Source organism: Cricetulus griseus (genome assembly GCF_003668045.3).
Source record: "Cricetulus griseus strain 17A/GY chromosome 1 unlocalized genomic scaffold, alternate assembly CriGri-PICRH-1.0 chr1_1, whole genome shotgun sequence".
In the NCBI taxonomy this organism is placed as follows: domain Eukaryota; kingdom Metazoa; phylum Chordata; class Mammalia; order Rodentia; family Cricetidae; genus Cricetulus; species Cricetulus griseus.
This window is the reverse complement of record NW_023276807.1, coordinates 138,136,842-138,149,861: the sequence shown is the minus strand read 5'-3', so window position 1 is coordinate 138,149,861 and position 13,020 is coordinate 138,136,842.

Below are 13,020 nucleotides of genomic sequence, written 5' to 3'. Positions count from 1 at the left end.
TTCCATTTTTTAATTTAAATTAGAAACAACCTTATTTTACATGTCAATTCCAGTTCCCTCTGCCTCCCCTTCTCCCCTGCCCTCCACTCCAACCCATACCCTTTCTGCTCTCCAGGGAGGGCGAGGCCTTCTATAGGGTCTTCAGAGTCTGTCATGTCCTTTGGGATAGGGCCTAGACCCCCTTGTGTCTAGGTTCAGGGAGTATCCCTCTATGTGGAATGGGCTCCCAAAGTCCACACCTATGCTAAGAATAAGTACTCATCTACTACAGGAAGCCCCATGATTTCCGAGGTCTCCTCACTGATACCCACATTCAGGGGGTCTGGATCAGTCCCATGCTGGTTTCCCAGCTATCAGTCTGGGGACCAAGAGTTTTCCCTTGTTCAGGTCAGCTGTTTCTGTGGGTTTCACCAGCATGGTATGGACCCCTTTGCTCATCAGTCCTCCTTCTCTGCATCTGGATTTCAGTTCAGTTCAAGGTTTAGCTTCGGTGTCTTCTTCTACTTCCACCAAGTGATGGATGAAAGCTATAGGATGGCATATAAGTCAGTCATCAATCTCATTATCAGGGGAGGGCATTTAAGGTAGCCTCTCCTCTGTAGCTTAGATTGTTATTTGGTGTCATCTTTGTAGATCTACAGACATTTCCCTAGCACCTGATTTCTCTTTAAATCTATAATGGCTCCCTGTATTATGGTATCTCTTATCTTGCTCTACTCTATTCTTGCCCCAACTCAAACTTCCTGCTCTCTTGTGCTTACAAACATATATTTTCTAGGTTTTTAATGCATTCAATAAATCAGATTCTCAGATTTCAGAAAGAAATATAAACTAAGAACAATCTAAAAAAGATCTTACAATATTACTTTGGCTAGAATTAGATGTATCAGTGAATATTCATTGTTTTTAAAACATATGCAGATTGGTCTGTTAAGACACCAAGCTAACAAAAACTAAATTATTACCATGAGAGTAAATACAGGGTTAAGTGTGTGTGTGTGTGTGTGTGTGTGTGTGTGTGTGTGTGTGTGTGTTTGTGTGTGTGTGTGTGTGAGCACGCACATTTCTGGTTACATTTTTGTGAACTGTCAATGACTTTATATAATTTTGTATGTGTATTTCTTTTTAAATACATACTTCTAAAATATTGAATTTATTGTCAATAGTATAGCTCATTCCTGAATAAAACTTCTGTCTTTCTATTCAAAAAGCACACATTAGCCCTTTGTATTTGGGAGCATTAAATGAATTTCAACATAATATTTGAAGGCAGTTTAGAGAGTAAAATCATTACTAAAAGCAAAGAAATACTTAAATCATTAACTAAAAGCAAAATAAGTATTTCTGCCAAGCCACAGAAAGACACTTGTCTACGGTGTGAGACTTGATATAAGAAGACCGAGAATTGCCTTCCACTAGGTTTGATGGCACAGAGTTTCCACTGCTCTGCTTTTATGTCATAGCATTGCTCTGCAGTATATTGAGTAACTGCAAAAGTGCCTTAAGATGGGCTGATAAATACCTAAATTCAGTAATTATGAAAATGAAATGTGTGTGCATATGTGTATATTTTTGCATGTATGTTGTAGCTATGGTAGCTATGTCTTGAGAATCTCAGAGGCATTAGTAATGACTATAGCCAGGACATAGGTCATAGACTCCCCAAAGTGGTGCCCAATCAAAATAAAATTATAAAAAAGAGTTCTTCAGATAAATACAATTTCAAGGTTGTATAAGAAAACTATGGACTATATTTTCAGTATCTTGTAATGGCAGAAGTAAATGCAGGAATGAAAGGATAATTATTTATTAGAATAGTATAGGAGACAACCTGAAATAGCCATTGATGACCAAAGTTGGAACTAATTAAGCAACAAAATAGGATTTGTAGCAAGACAGGCTTATAGAACTCTAGAACTCAGAAAGTGAAGAAGTGGGGGATGATGAACTTGAGGCTGTCTCAAAACAAACAAACAAACAAACAAAAATGTATCTAGGCCCTGAAAGAAATGTGATGACTCAGAGACACTAAAGTCAGAGGATGCTAAGGAGAATTAACAGCTACATTTAACATGGGTACCTGGAAAGGATCTTGGGATGGGAGGAAGCCATTTACAGAGAAATGGGTAACTATCAAATCAGGATTATTTTAGTTAATAATATTGTATTACTATTAAGATCCTGTACTTTATGTGACATGTTAACATTAGGGGAAATGAATGAAAGATAAAACATTCTTTGCAGGTTTTCCCCCATGCCAGGATGTGTTTCAAATTAGAAAGTTTTATAAACATTATTAAAATTGAGATAATGAAGAGACAGTGAAGTAAAACTGGAGGAACTGATTGACTCTAGGCCTCAAACAATAGAGCGAGATCTAGGGTCTGACTGATGTTGCAAAAGACATGTTTGTATTACTACTGCATGAAAGATGCCTTTAAAGGTATGCATAGTAAATATCAATACTCCTTATAATTTTATATATGTGGAAGAAGTAGAAGAAGGTTTCATTTGAGATGTACTTTTAAAATGGCAACTTTATATATTTCTCAGCTTTTTATCCAACTTGTGCCTTTATGTAACTGAGGAAAGTACTCAATAAATCTTCATTGAATGAGTGGAGGAGAAATTGCTTTCAAAACATTATAGGAAAATGGGATGCTCACCATGGATAAATCTAGATAAAAGCTGAATACTAATCACTTTAGAGCCCAGTAGTCTTTGTTTATGTGACAGCATTTTATAAATAGTTTAAGTTTGTACACAGAGTCTAGATGTTAGAGAAAGCAGCAGTGAGCGCTTTGACTGAACAAGACCTAGTTAGCTCAGAACCTTGAACATAATACATGTTCATTAGATTGACTTCTATTGATTTTTTTGAAAAATAAATTAAAAGGCAATCTAAGCATGTAGCACAACAATGAAATGTTTAAAAATAGGTTATGTTAGCTACTTAGTAATTAAAATGAGCCAACTGTGATTGGTGTTGTTAGCCAGTTTTGAAATATCAACCTTCAAAGCCTTATAAACAGTGAAGTGTCACAGCTTCATTACTAATTGGGTCTTCCAAGCCTTTTAATAAGTCTAAATGTCACTTACTTTAGCAGATAACAGCTGACTAGATTACTACAAAGCACTGATACTTCCCCAAACTTTTGCAGGATAAATCACCATTGCAAGAAAATCAGTCACAAAAGGGTTCAGTGGAAGAACTAGGTTTACTAGTGCATGAGCACCTAGAGCAGAAAGAATGCAAACACTTTCTGGCTTCCACCAGTCCCTACATAGATAGCATCAACTCCTCTCACCATTTATCCTAGAAGGTGGGAAGGAGAGGGACTCTAAAGCTGGAAGGAAGTGCTTTTACCTGGTTTCTCACAGAACCTTTAGTTACTCATTACCTAGCAGCTTCTAGCAGGCCCATAGGCCCAGCTTATCCTTTTATTTTTGTGTCTGCCTCTTGGAGAAAGCTAGCAATCTGTTTTTTTTGAAAACATTCTCTTGATTTCTCTCTGACTTCACTGGCCTTTCATTGTTCGTCATTTTCTTTGCCTTGCATATCTCTCTGGCCTCTAAATTTTGCAGCTACCAGGATTTGTTACTTTCTACTGGTGCATAACAAATGACCATAAACTTGGTGTTTTAAAATAACACCCATTTTTATAATGTCACTTTCTATGGAGCAGAAGTCTAGTCGTAACTCAGCTGATTCCTCTTTTATGACTGCACTCAGGCTGTCATCTGCCACTGGGATGGTATCTGAATAACTTGAGATTCATTTCCACACTTGCTCAGATTGCTGGAGGAATTTATTTCTCTAAGAGTATTGAAGGAAGGGCTTGCTCTTTGGTTGAGTGGGATCTGGTGTCTGTGCAAAGTGGCAGCTAGAGGCTGTCCTTAGTTCTTGTCTGCACAGGTTCCGTGATATGTATTTGCTTTGCAGAATTTGACTAGAGAGAAAAACCCAGGCAAGACGAAAGCTATAGTATTAATGAAGTTATATAATTATGGTGTGTAATTTGGAGAAATTTTGTTGCTTCTCTCATTTTATGGGTTATAAACTAGTTGGACTGTTTGTCCTTACTCCTGGAGATGGGAATCATGAGGGGTATGAACATCAGAAGTTGAAGAGTGGAGGACTCCCAGAAGCCTGCATAGTCTAGGCATAGTTGTCTGCCTTACCCTCTCTGTTGCCATTCATTCCCGTATCTCATGGACTTAAAATTAGGCCTACAAGACAGCTTATATTTCCTGAATCAGTTTTTCCAATCACCTGATTTTTCAGCGATATTGTCAGCTTTCCTTTTAATTGCTCAAATCAAAGACATATGTATCATCCCATATTCAGTGTTCTCTTACATGTCAGATTTACTTATCATAAAATTTTGTTCCACCTATTTTCAAACTATTTCATTTTCATCAAAATTCTTCTTGCTTTATTCTCTGCAAAAACTACATATTCTATTCCTTTTTCTTCTTGAAATTTTTGTATTCCATTCCTAACACTGGCTTACCTGCTATCCTTTAAGTAGATGAAGCACACTTCCACTTTTAGGGCCCTTTAATGGCCATTTCCTGTTACTTGAGGCCTCTTTTTCTGTGTGGAGATCTAAAAGTGTTCTTACTCTGCTTTTGCTGTTCTTTATTTCAAATCACATTCACAATGCTTGGCTTTCCTCTCCTGTGTCATGACACTTAACCATCCTACAACTCTGATATTGTGCTAGCTCTTATTTAGGATCCCTGTTCCCTACAAGAATGTGAGTTTCCTGAATGCAGTGATCTATGTTTCATTGTTTCTTCTATTCTAAGCCCTTAAGTGTGTAGCTGGAAATACATAGATATTCCTTTAATATTATTAAATGAGTGAGCAGGTGAGTGAGTGGGTGAATGTAGTCACTCTCATCTTTGTGTCTTTAGCCCTTTGCTTAAATCTTAAAATCTTAAGTTGTTGCAGAAGTTTATTTAGACTTCTTCATATTTGTTACATCTTGGCTTGTGTCTCTATCATCAACTTAAATGTAACCTCCAGTTATTAGTTAACCCTTGCCTCTCCATTCCAGTAGTAATGGGGACTTACTGATTTCTTTCTTTCCTTTAGCTAACTCCAGACCTGCTTCTAAGAATGGCCACAGAGAAACCAAGGATTACTGCTTGGACTTTGTTTTTCATGGGAACTTGCAGGTTTCTCTGTCAGATTATATTGTTAGGTGTTGCTTTTCTTCAAACAAGGCTGTATGTACTTGGTTGAATCTCTCAGAACTTTTATTCCAAAACTAAGAAGGACATAAAGTATGTAATGGCAGTTTTCTGATCTCTCCTACAGAGTTTTCATCTCTGTGACCTGTCTCCCATTTTTTCTATGTTATTTATTCTTTTTTTGTTGCTGCACATGCTCCAAAACTATGTGAGAGTCTGCCTTATAGGATAAAACTTACTATAATCCATGTATACTTCAGTCTAAATATTAAATAAATGTATGCTTTTTCTTCATGTAATTTTACTTTGAGGTGTTATTGACTTGGTTTTGGGGCACAAACTGTTAAAAAGTTACTCCTGTTTCCTAAATTCACATCAATTTAGCAAGTGAACCTTGTCCAAAAATCTTCATGTCAACCTGACCACAGATGGATGCTACTCATAGAGGTTGCTTATAGATAAAATTGTACTCAACTGGGGTTGAGAAAAACTTACAAACCCTTTTCCTAAAAATATAGGCAGGCAGGCAGGCAGGCATGACTTCATCTTTTCTCAATCTTTGCTTTCATTCCAAGTTTGAGTCCTTTCATAAAATTTATTTTAATTAGGTGTCCTGTGTATGCAAACATTTGATTCCAATGGAGGAGTATGTGATTGATGGTTTTGTGCTACAACAGTCTACTGACCATTACTCATTTTCTGTTCCTCTGAAAACTCACATTGGTTCTTCTGTGCTTTTAGGAAGCTGAGTCATCAGATCTTTTGGAGGATAGCATCTGCATTTGAGTGACTCTGCAGGTAATGAGAAAATGAGGGGAGTGGGTTAGAATGGCCAAGATTAGAATTCCACTACAGTTTTCCATTTTGAATATCCTTAGGATCACCCTTCTGCTGGGTCTGGCAGTGGTTGTAACACCTATGTGGCAAGACTTGGGTAAGAAGATCACAAATTCAAGGCCTGCCTGGGCTACTGTGTAAATTCAAGTCTGGTGGAACTATTTGTACAGCGCTTTCCTTAGAATAAAAAGTAGAAAATTGGTTGAGAATAAAGCACAGTTACATAGTGCTTTCTTAGCAGTAACACACACACACACACACACACACACACACACACACAGAGAGACAGAGAGAGAGAGAGAGAAGGAGAGAGAGAGAGAGAGAGAGAGAGAGAGAGAGAGAGAGAGAGAGAGAGAGAGAGAGAGACTCAGTCATTTATACTCACACACATCAAATCATGCTTCCTTTTTTTATGGGGGAGTGGGTTGAAAGGAATTAAACGCTCTGATAGGGAGTTCAGTAAGAAATAAAATTCACATTGAAGCTATATTTTACGTGTATGCACTCATCAGCACTCTTTATGTTAATGGGAATCAGTCCAACTACAGGAAGAATAAGAGGCAGATGTGAGTTAACAAAATGTTTCCAAAATAAAACATTTCCTATCAGAAGAAAATGTTTTCCTTGATAGACTAACTTCAGGTGTTAACCACACAAACAGTAGGATGAAGAAGAAATTGTGTGTATTATCAGCAAACACATACAAGAGATAAGCATTTGTTGTAAGTAGTACATAGTTAGAAAAAGAAATCTTTCTTTTGGCCAGCTGAGACCACCAAGTGTTTTAGAATACATCGTCCATCATTTTAGTGATAAGAGCGCCCCCTGGTGTGACATATGTATAATCATATGTTTATGTGAAATTTATATGGTTTTTTAGATCTCATTTTGCTGGTAGTGATGGGCCTTCTTTTTATGGTAGGTTGACCAGCGTATATATGGTGGGTAACTTTCCACAAAGGGCATTGATGTTTTTATGGGCCTTATTCCTGCTCATCTCTAGGATCAGGTTGGAAGCAGAATAGAAGGATATGTGATTGTTCAAGTTCTTCATTTATATTAATATACCATTTAATAATTGTGCAATTATACATACTGATATTAATTATTACAGAGGTACAAATGCTTTTTGGTGGTAATAACCTTGTTATGGTAAACTGCTGTGAATAATAATTCCTTCTTGGTAAAATCATGGACACTTTAATAATTAAACAAGAGAACTCAATTTTATGTTTGTTTTTCTTTAAAAAAAAACAATATTCCATCATGTGAAAAAAAACACACAAGTCTTAAAACTTCCTCAGAACCCTGCTGTACCCTTATAGCCACTAAACTTGAAATGTAAATCTTCTTCATCCAGTATCATGTCCAGGGATCTTAGCTTTCTTTTCCTTGCCACCCAGTAAGAATGCCTTACCAAATACTCTCAGCCAACACCAGCAGACTACTTATTTATAACTGCTAGTCTTCTTATTTGTTTTTCTAAAATCTTTTAAAAAATATCTAAATAGTCCCTGTGAGGTTAAATTGCATATAATTTTTAAAATATGTGACTGTAAATTTGACATTAGCAGTTACTTTCTCCTGTTCTCACTTTTCTAGACTAAATGCTATTGATTATTTAAATAATTTCCTAGAGTTTTTTTTGTCCTCAATGCAGTGATTGTAGGGTTACTGTATTAAGTTGTAATTGTTTTTGTTTTCTTTTGAAGATTCCTGTCTCCTCATTTTGAAGCTATCAGCCAGGTATAGTACTTACATTAGCTCTTGGTTTGTTGAATAACTATGTTTGAATCCTTGTTTTTATATTTACTATAGAAATCAATGATGATGTTTAGGCAGACCAGTGACTCTTAGGCTTTATCTCATCTCTCAAGTAAAATGCAGAACACATCTCCCTGTACATTGTTAATATGCACTGTATAATTCAAACTCACTCTTATGTCAGACTTGGGTAGAGTGAAAATTTCTTTCCACAACACTTCTCTGAAGTAGGTACTATCATAGAACTCCTGGGTGGGGAAGTCCAGATCCTATTCATCTCTTCCTAACAGGTTATGGGCATATAATCACAATACTGTATCATTTATTTGATTGCACACATTGGTAACTACAGTCTATGTTATTGCCCTTAAGGACTAGCAATCCCATAGTAATCAAACAGATGGAATCAAGGTTTTGCAAAGACTAAGAGAATCCTCTGAGATGTTTGCTTTTACTAGTAAATTGGAATTACTCTGGGAACATACTCTTCAATGAAGCCTTCTCAAACAAGGGCAGCATTAAGGGGTGCACTTTTATAGATAATAGAAAAATATGATATAGAATTGCTGCTTGTTTCTTTCTTACTCATCATTTCTTTTAATTTTCTCTGGACTTGGAATGTAAATACAGTTTTATGTATGTTATTTATGTAGCCTCATATTTGCATTTTCTTTGTGAAGCTCCTATTATGTTTCTTAAGGGTTATTTTCCTGATATTTTATATATTACTTTCATTGCTGTAGTGGCCAAAATGATGACTTTATTGTTTCATTAATAATAGTTTTGAAGGTTACTAAGTAGCTCACCATGGAGACTGGATGTGAACAAGCCTGTTCTTTATTTAACAGATTCTAGTATTGCATATTTTCCCTTTGTCCTTTAGATTTGCTCTAGGAAGTGGCTCTTTGATGGCAGTTCAAAAGCACATTGCTGATTATTTTCTGCACTCTGGAAAGTTCTTGTAGTTCGTTATAATTGCATTTGTCTGTTTGCTTTTGTTTCTTGTGCCTAGTGTTCATCTTTAAAAAAATCATTGCCCATACTAAGATTTCCCACTGTGATCCACTTATCTCAGTTAGGGGCATATATCCAAAGGACTAAAATCTACACAACAAAAAGATTCCTGCATATCCAAGTTTATTGTGACACTATTCACAATAGGCAAGTTGTAGCATACACCTATGTATACATCAGATCATCATTAAAGAAAGTAGTGTATGTAGGTTATTGGCTTCTCTTTGGCAGATTGGTTGTTTTTGTGTTTGAACTGTTTCAGGACCTGAATAAATGAAGTATAAAAGCTATTGTGCAAGTAGCTATGTGTGCTGTGCTGTATTAGGGTAAGGTATCACATTACCCAAAATATACCATGTTGAATCAATGAGTTAATGAAAAAAATAGGAACTTTGCTAAATTTTTATCTTCATTTCTGCCCACAGCCCTGCAGACTCCCTTTTTCCCTGCTCAAGAGCACCTGGCTAATAAGCTTTTTAATTTTGAACCTGTTTAATATCAATGAGATCAGTCTTTGCATTTCCAAATCCTCTGGTACTGTTTTAGTTTATACCTTTATGTTAGACAATTAGAGCAAAGTCACTTCATTGAATTCCCTGTCTCTAGTTTTACCCCTTACCAATAAATTGTACCCACTAGTACTAGGCTAATTTCCCTAGAGTATGTAATTAATAACTATTTTAAATGAGCCAGTGTCTTTTGTATTTGTTCTTGCTTACTTTGCTCCTAGCTTATCTCATTATCATTGCCCATGCTCTTGAACTTTGTGTTGTCTTTCACTGAAATATTTACAAATACCAGAATGTTTCCCATCTGACCTTCCCTATGCTTTCATATACAAATGCCCTTCTTTTTTTTCTTATGAATGTGCCTCTTTTGGGTATATGCCTAGGAGTGGAATTACTGGATCTTTTTTTTTCATTCATTTATTTAATTCATAGATAAAGAATACAGTATGTTCACAATGGCATGGCTAAATTAAACCAATTAACATGTTATATCACACATATTCATCATTTTTGCTTTGAGAACACTTAAAGTATACTATCTCACAACTTTTAAAATATAGCATATTGTTATCAACCATATTTATCATGCTCTCAGTAGACCTCAAGACTTCACAGAGTCCATGCCTCTTGTCCAACTGCAGTTTTATATCCTTAAACCAATCATTTCCCCATTGTTAAAAGACCCACATTGAAGCCTAATAGCCACAATTCTGCTCTCTGTTCCCATAAGTTCATCATTTCTAGGTTACACATAAAATTGAAATTGTGTGACATTTGTCTTCCAGTGTGTCACTTATTTTTTTTTTTGGCAAGCATATAACTTTACTATTTATTAAAGATGAAATCAAATTTGCATGCACAGGTGAGCACTAACTGAAACACCTTGGATTCATCACATATTTGAGTTTCAATTAGATTCTATATATAAATATAAATATGTTTATATTTATATAAAAAGAGCAATAATGGCAATATGTTATGGATCAATAGCAGCAACAGCTTTTCCAGGTCTGTAGTCCTTTGAACAAAATTGTAGAAACATCCAGCACACTCCATTTTAAAAAAACAAAAAACAAACAAAAACAAAAAAACAAACAACAACAACAAAAAAGTAAAAAAAAAAAAAATCCCAGAAGACAGCACAGTTCTGTTACTCTTGTGGTACTTGGCACCATTTTTTTTTTAATTAGTTTTTCAGTCATCATCTGGGAGGAAACCATTCTGAGCAACATCATTAAAAACAGCTCTGATAAAGCATGGTCACTACTATGTATCATAAAGCAGGTCCACATATGAGTGAGTACATATCATGTTTGTCTTTTTGTGTTTGGGTTACCTCGCTCAGAATGGTTTCTTTGAGTTTCATTCATTTTCCTGCAAATTTCAAGATTCCATTGTTTTTTTCTGCTGAGTAGTACTCCATTGTGTAAATGTACCACAATTTCTCTATCCATTCTTCGGTTGAGGGTCATCTAGGCTGCTTCCAGTTTCTGGCTATTACAAATAATGCTGCTGTGAACACGGTTGAACATATGTCCTTGTTATATGAATGTGCTTCTTTTGGGTATATGCCTAGGAGTGGAATTGCTGGATCTTGTGGTAGACTCATTCCCATTTTTTTGAGAAGTCACCATACTGATTTCCACAGTGGCTGTACAAGTTAGCACTCCCACCAGCAGTGTGGGAGTGTTCCTCTTTCTCTGCATCCTCTCCAGCATAAACTGTCATTGGTATTTTTGATTGTAGCCATTCTGACAGGAGTAAGATGGTATCTCACAAATGCCCTTCTATATAACTTCATTTGGTGAGTCCTTTTTGTCTTCACCTTCACCTTGCATGATAATCTTTTCCAGACTAAATTCCCAACAGCATACAACACATGCCCAGGATTAGTACCTCTTCAGTGGCCACTTAATACCTTTTATTTTATTTCATAAATTTAGCTTACTGAAAGTGCAGGCTAGTTTTATGTCAACTTTACACAAGCCCCAGTCATTGGACAAGAGGGACCATCCTCTATAAGACTGGCTGTAGGCAAGCTTGTAGGTTATTTTCTTAATTATTAATTGATATGTGAGGGTCTGACCCATTGTAGATGGGCAGATGGTCATGGATTGTACAAGAAAGCAAGTTGAGCAAGCCATGGGGAGCAAGCCAGTAAGCAGGTACTCTTCATGCTTCTGTAATGACTCCTACCTCCAAGTTCTTCCCTTTTCCAGTCTTAACTTTAGTGATGAGCCATTGTATGGAAGTACAAACCAAATCAACCCTTTTCCCCCCAACTTGCTTTTGCTCATGATGTTTATTACAGCAGTAATATCTTTAATTAGGATACAAGGTGTAACTTGAAAGGCAAGTGTTATGCCACCAATTGAATCTCTGTGCCAGGGATAATATAGAACATGTTCAAGAAAAACAGTATGTGTGAAGGCCAAGAAAAAAATTAATAAAAATTAGAGAGATGTTATGTTAGGACCCCATGAAACCCACACCTTCAATCAGGATTGAAGCTGGTAGATTGAAAGGCAGGCTTATGTTCACTCCTATAGCCAGGGGCCTAAGTAGCCATCAGTTGGCTTCATGTAGTCTGCTTCATTTATATCAACTCTTCTAATTATAGTTAACCTTTAGTGTATTCAATAAACAAACCCACAAACACATTTTCTGTGAGAGACAATCTATCATTTCTGTCTTGTGAGACATCTGAAATGTGATGAGATTTCTAAGAAAATCCTGGTTTGTTTGTATAATCCTTTACCTTATCTTTATTCTGCCTTCTATTTTTTTCTTCATTCCTAGAAAGTACAGGTGACGACAAACTAGAGCAGCTATCCTATAGCTTTGTGGGAAGGGCCAGTGTTTGTTCAGACGTGAATACTGGCATTCTTGAACTTCTAGGCTAAAACCTAGAATGCTTTTCCTCATAAAATCATTGTGTTGAGTATAAACCATTGTTTCTAGGATTTTCTGTTTCATAGTTCTCTAATTGATAACTTAATGGTAATATGCTTTTTAATTGCTCTACTTATATTTTATAATTTTTAAATTCACAAACCACATATTGGGTCCTGTTCCTGTGGTATTCTTGTTTTAGACAGTAAGATTTAAACATCACTGCTGTACAGATGTGTCTTGATCTTTTGAGGGTATAAAAATATAAGAAGAATTACAATATGCAATACCATGTGAGATAGCTTCACACTGTGCACATGGAGGAATCCTAAAGATAAACAGACAAGAATATATCCATTAGGCCAGGGAATCCCTAAGAAAGAGCACATGTTGTAAAAGTGAGAAATGAGTCTATCCTGAGAGATATCAACCTTCGGGGGCAGAACCCCTTTCTTGAGCCTTTATGTGTCGCCTTGTAGGTAGTTACTTATCTATAAGTGTCAGTCTTGCTGCCTCTTAATCATGAAAATGAGCACAGACTAGGAAGCTAAGGATAAAATCCCCCTACTGGAGCTGCTGACTAGCTGTTTTTGAAAAGCCAAAAATTGGTGAGAACAATCTGCAGAAGAGGCAGAAGCTGACCCAGGAAGTTGCCAGGGATTCTATTGATACACAGACTGAAGCAGTAAGCCAGAAGCTGAAAGGAGGGAGGCAGTAAACAAGACACTGAAGCCCCATTGTTGAAAGGCAAGAGTTAGTTAATGGACAGAGGCATCAAAACATCAGGCAGCCAACAGCCTGGAAC